Here is a 6,240-nt window from a genome sequence, read left to right on the forward strand (position 1 = left end):
AAGAAAAATTTAGACTCGGAGATGAAAGGGAGCGCGTTGCGCAGCACGTTACTTTTGAAGGCCGCTGAGGTTCGTCCGAATTCTTCTTTTCACTTCACCCGACAAGTGTATCATCTGAGCATGTGGCCTTTTAGTCGATTATGGGGCTGAAATGCGTCTAGTGGTAAAGCTTACTTCTTAAACTGGCACGTGCATTCGGAACAAAGAATGAAATTCTTGCAGCCGAGGGCCGCATCACAGAGTTCCTGGGTAGAGATGGTTGGGCTCGGAAAAACATTTGATATTCAGAAAAATAATAATTTTGATTTTTCTGTATATGTAACTGAAAAAGAAGACCGTACAGTATAGTGTGTCCTTAAAGAAAAAAACATGAACCTTTGTGCTAATCAATAAAATTGATAGATGCCTGCTTTTTAATAGAAAGTAAGACTGAAAACGTTCAAGAACAGTTTCTTATTTGCGGTCGATAGGTTTATATTATGCGGTTTATTTTCAGTCGGGAAGGTTTATGATGAATGCTTATTGTAGTGAAATAATTCTGTATGCCAAAATGCTACATTTTTGTTTTTTCCTCTTTAAACTGTGTTCCGTGCGGCGTGCGAGGTATGAAGAGATCTGGGCCATGTCGTTTTTTTTCTGTTCCGTTTTGCATATGAGAATGTGGCTGCATATCAAATTTTAGAGCAGGTATTTAAGTTATCTACTGTACACCTCTTACAGACAATAGGCTGTCCTTTCTTCGCACTACATATCCTGCCCATGCTCCTTTCTTCTTAATTTCGACTATAATGTCATTAACTTGAGTTTTTTCTCTGGCCCACTCTGCATGCTTCCTATCTTTTAACATTACACCTGCGATTTTCCGTTGCATAGCCATCTGCGTTGTGCTCAACTTAAGTAGAACCCTTTTCGTTAACCTCCACATTTCAGCCCCAAAGCTGAGTACCGGTAGGATGCAACTGTCCTAAACTTTCCCCTCGAGTGATACCAGTAAGCTGCTAGTCGTTATATCTGAGTACCTTCCAAATGTGCTTCATTCCAATCTTATTCTGTAAGTTATTATTTCCCTTTCGTGGTCCGAATCTGCAGTTAACCCCTGTCCTAAGTAAACATATTAGCCTACCACCTCCAGTACTTCCCTGCGTATTTTAAACTGCTGTTCCTTTCCCAGGCTGTTCAACATTACCTCAGTCTTCTGCATATTAATATTTACGCCTGCCTTCCTGCTTTTCCTGTCAAGATCATTAATTATTAGCTGCAATTTGTCTCCTGAGTTACATAACAAGGCAATGTCATCAGCGAATCACAGATTATTAAGATATTTTCCTCGACCCTGTTGCCTAACCGCTCCCATTCAATCGCTTTAATTGCACGCTCTAAGCAAGCTGTAAATAACACTGGGGAGATCGTGTCTTATTGCCTATGCGCATTTCTTAATTTTAAAATTATCACTTTCGTTACGCAGAACTATGGTTTCTGTACAGCCAATATAGATATATTTCAGTACTTTCACACATGGCTCACCTGCACCCTGACATTGCAATGCCTGCATGACCGCTGAGGTTTCAACCGAGTAAACAGCTTTCTCGTAGTCAATGAATTCTATGTGTAGGGGCTGGCTATATTCCGAGCGTTTTTCTATCCCCAGGTTGATAGTGTGTAATATGATCGACAGCGTAGCCCGCTTTTCGAAATTCTGCTTGACGTTTCGGTTGATTAAATCCTAAGGTTGTCCTAATCCTATTAGCAAATACCTCAGTAAATACCTCTCACGTAACGGATAGTAAGCTGATTCGTCTGTAATTTTTCAAGTCCTTAACGTCCCTTTTTTTGGCCAGTGTAGATGTCGCTACGAAAACTTGACAACTCGCTCGAACTGTGGATGGCAAAAGTATATGTTACAATTAGAGGTAAGCAAATATGTGTTATTATTCTCCAAAAGCGTCTTTTGAGGATTCTTGAAGTGCAATATTTTTTATTTTTTTTTAGTGAAAATTGGATTCTGTGACAATCATTATACGACCGCTATATGTCTTGTTGGACGCTTTGGCGTCCGTGTTAAAATCCTGAATTTCAAGCACAACTGCAATCTCATCTGCGCACTGAAAATGTTTTGATTTCAGCGGTGACAGGCCGAGGTCGGAAACATATGTCAAAAGGTATTGGTCCTATCTTCCCTGAGGCACACCAAACGTTTTTACTTGAAACTCACTACAGCTGTTCTTTAGTTTTACGCACTGTAGCCGGTCAGAAAAAAAAAAAAAGAAAGCTGTGGTTTAGCTCTGGTTAAACTTGGATAGAAGCGGCAAGAATCCTTTGCCTGCTACATTATTCCCCCATGATGCCATATTACTGTAAGGCGCTGCATTACTGGGGACACTCAAGCTCAGCTTTTAAGGGTATGATGCAAGAGCTTAAGCTGCCAGCCCACATAGAAAGTCCGGCTTTCACCAAGCCGTATAAACGTGCCTGCTTGTCCTAGCGGTAATGTGAATGCAAAGGATCCTGGCAGGTTGATTGTGATATCACGCTCCCCCACCGCGGCTCACGGAAAGCTTTTCTTTCTATTTCGGCAGTTCTATACTTAAGTATTTTCATTTTGTTTGCTGAAACAGCCAGTGTGTGATTCTAATCGCACTAGGGTCCCTGTTGCAAACATTGATGGGTGCTTCAACTGACACTACGGTGCCACGATGCCTGTGCTGCACCTTAGTTCCATTACAAGAACATCCCAAATATTTTTACAGCGTCTAAACCAGAACTCAATGGAGCTAACCTTGTCTGGTGAAGCCTGTAATCGCATCAAGATATGAAGTGTGCAAGTGCCTGAAACTTTTCCTCTTCGTGCACTTAGTTTGCTCTTGCGCTCTTCGATCGCTATGCGGGCTTCGCAATGCGTCCTCCTGCACTCTAATTTCTTATCTTGTATAGGAGGTGCTTTTAATATAAACATGGGTGCCAACAGTTCTGCGCAACAAGAACTCACGATATTTCTTCAAGCTGCTGGCTTCCAGAACGTCATAAATAGGCCAACGGGCATAACGGCTACGTCTTCTAGCGTTATCGGCCTTTTTATCACGAATTATAATGTGCCTCTTACCGCCGGGCGTTTCTCAGTAGACATCGGAGACCATCTGCCTATTTTCCTACGCATTGATACAAAATTCCGCTTAACATATAGCTTTATTCCCTGTCGGCAGCTTATTTCACAAAAAAACCTTGAAACATTTAGGTGCCGTATAGAGCAAACAAACTTGGAACGTGTTTTTTCAAGCACTGACTCGGATGTTGCCTATAGAGCTTTCTTGCGGATATTTTTACCGATCTATCATGATTGTTTTCCTACTATTGAAGCAAAGGTGCCGAAAAACGCTCGCAAGCCGTGGATGTCCCCATGACTTCTGCGGCTTGTAAAGAAGAGGCACCGAATGTTCGCTAAATTTATTAGCACGAAGGATACAGCACTACTAGCCCGCTTTGAAGCATTTCGGAACTTTCTGAACAAAGAGATCAGGACAGCTAGGACGACTTACCACAATAACCTCTTTGATAAGGAACTATTTAATAATCCTAAAGAAAAATGGAGGTGCCTTAATCAACTTTTAAATAGAATCCCTCATCCCTATAGCATAAAAAGCTTAACAGTAGATGGTATTGATCTAAATGGGCGTCCTTTGGCCAATGCTTTTAACGAATTTTTTACTGCAGTCGGGAGTCGATCTCACTGTCCTGACTTCTCTAAATTTCTGGGCGATAGAGTTTTGCAATCTCTCTGTTTTGAGCCGACAGATGAAAATGAGGTGTACTGTATTTTAAAAAGCCTCAAAAATACGACAAGCTTGAACTCTTGCGATCTTCAAAGTCGCCCAATAAAATATGTCTTGCCTTTAATAGTTCCATGTTTAACGCACATATATAACACTGCGCTAATTACAGCAAATTTTCCTGCTGATATGAAACTTGCTAGGGTGGCAGTAATCATCAAAAAGGGAGACAGAAATAGTTTGAGTAATTACAGGCCAATATCTGTCTTACCTTTCTTCTCCAAGGGACTAGAACGCATAATTCATTCTCGAACGCATAATTTCCTTCTAAAACACTCTATTATAAATGACTGCCAATATGGGTTTACCAAACATAGGTCCACGGAGCATGCCTTACTTGATCAAAAAGAATATATATTAGGCAACATAGAATCCCAGAAGCTTACTCTTGGAATTTTTGTAGATTTCAGTAAGGCATTTGATACACTAAATCATAATACCCTCTTTGCTAAACTCGAACATTGTGGTATACGTGGCCATGCCCTCAACCTTCTCAAGTCATATATGTGCTCACGATCCCAATATCTTGTTATCAAAAATTGTGGTTCTGATGTGCTACAAATTTCGAATGGCGTGCCACAGGGCAGTCGTCTGGGTCCTATACTCTTTAACGTATATATTAATGATATTGTTAATATAAGCAACGAGATAAGATTTATTTTTACGCTGACGACACCAGCTTATTCTGCTCCTCTACTGATATTAATCAACTAACAAACTCTGCGAACAAGGTGCTCGCTTCTTTGAAGGAATGGTCATGCTTAAATTCTTTGGCGGTAAACAAAGAAAAAACAAAGGCAATAATATTTCATGCTAAGGGCAAGCTAGTAGGGAATGCGCCACCTATATTTTTCGGCGGCTCAAGAGTCGAATATGTCCAATCATTCACATCACTTGGCATAGATTTTACACCCACAATGTCATGGGATACTCAGATAAACAAAGTTTGCACTAAGCTTTCTAAATTCATAGGCATTATCTCTCGTAATAAATATATTCTACCAACGAAAACGAAGCTTGACCTCTACTATGCATTCTTTTTCTCCTACTTAGGATACTGCTATTTGGTGTGGGGAAATACCACTATGTCCAATTTGCAAAAGCTTTTTGTTCTGCAGAAGAAAATGCTACGCGTTATAACAAATTCCTCCTATGACGCCCCAACCCGTCCCATACGGATGAAATACAAAATAATTCCAGTACTTGAGCTGTTCGAGTACAGGTTTGCTTGTTTTTATAAAAAACATACCGCACGAAACGACCCATTTTTGTCCCGCATTGTACAGCTGGTGCCACACAACATGCCCTATGCTACAAGAAACCCTGAAATGTTTTAGGTACCCAGATGTAGAACAAACTATGGTTTTGCTATGTTGAAATATATACTGCCAATTTGTTTGAACACTTTTCTTTACAGCAACATGAACAAAATGACTTTTTCTTTCCTCCGAGAAATGTTCACTGATTAGGTTGTATTGATAAGAAATGCGTCTATCGACAATTCATTTTTACTTTTTCCTTGTCATTGTATAACTTTTTTTCTGTTTCAAAGCACTGTCTCATTTTGTAACGCGTGAGTTGTTCATTTTATATCGCACAAACTGCCGCTGCTCTTCATCGTCGACCTTACGGGTGGCGAAGCCCGTCAAGCGGTCATTGCGAACTGCTTTTTTTTCGTCACCCGCGCTTTTTGTACGACAAAAGCGGAATAATCATTCATTCATTCATATTGCAAAAAAAAAAAAAATAAACTTCTTGAAAGGCAGTGCAAAGTGCCTATATTATTCGCTTTTGTCACCGCAAGTATTCCTGCCGTGTTGCGGATGCCTGCTGAAGTGCTACAGGTTTTTTATTTCCATGCAAAAATGTATGGACCGTATACCATTTCTCTTTCTTCATAGTCTTGAATTTCGGCAGTGCAGAAAGCCAAAACTTCGAAACGGATAAAAAGAAAATCAATGAAACCTTTCATCGTAATCTTTATCAAATCGAAGACGCTTTCCTCAGTTCTGCTGGTGAGGTTTGAAAGCATGTTTGTCAATATCCACGCATGATTTTTACAAACCTCGAAGGTATAAAATCACGACACAAAAGTTAAAACTGACAAACGCTTATATAATAGCTGCATGGTGCAGAATGGTTTATACGAAAGTAAGTAAAAACAATTTTCCTCATAAACATGCTACTAGTTCATGAAAGAGCAGGTTTGCTCAAGGTCTTGTCTAAGGCTGTTTTTTGAGCCCTATTTCGAGTTTCACGCACCTGTCGATCAATTCCACGCCTCGCATGGAGATGAAAAACACCTTCCTCGGGGCGACAGCTCTCACGTGCACCGCGCCAACAATAGACGGCCCGCGAACCTCCAGCACAAAGCACTGGCTCGGCTTGGTGGGCGAAATGAGTTCTGGATGTCCGA

General features: G+C 40.6%; 1 pseudogene; it reads left to right on the forward strand.

The window, feature by feature from the left end:
• Window positions 1–4,608: 4,608 nt before the first annotated feature.
• LOC146190941 (uncharacterized) lies at window positions 4,609–5,293 on the forward strand (annotated as a pseudogene).
• The last annotated feature ends 947 nt before the right edge of the window (window positions 5,294–6,240 follow it).

Source organism: Amblyomma maculatum, chromosome 4, assembly GCF_055883805.1.
Source record: "Amblyomma maculatum isolate TAMU_Amacu chromosome 4, ASM5588380v1, whole genome shotgun sequence".
Taxonomy (NCBI): domain Eukaryota; kingdom Metazoa; phylum Arthropoda; class Arachnida; order Ixodida; family Ixodidae; genus Amblyomma; species Amblyomma maculatum.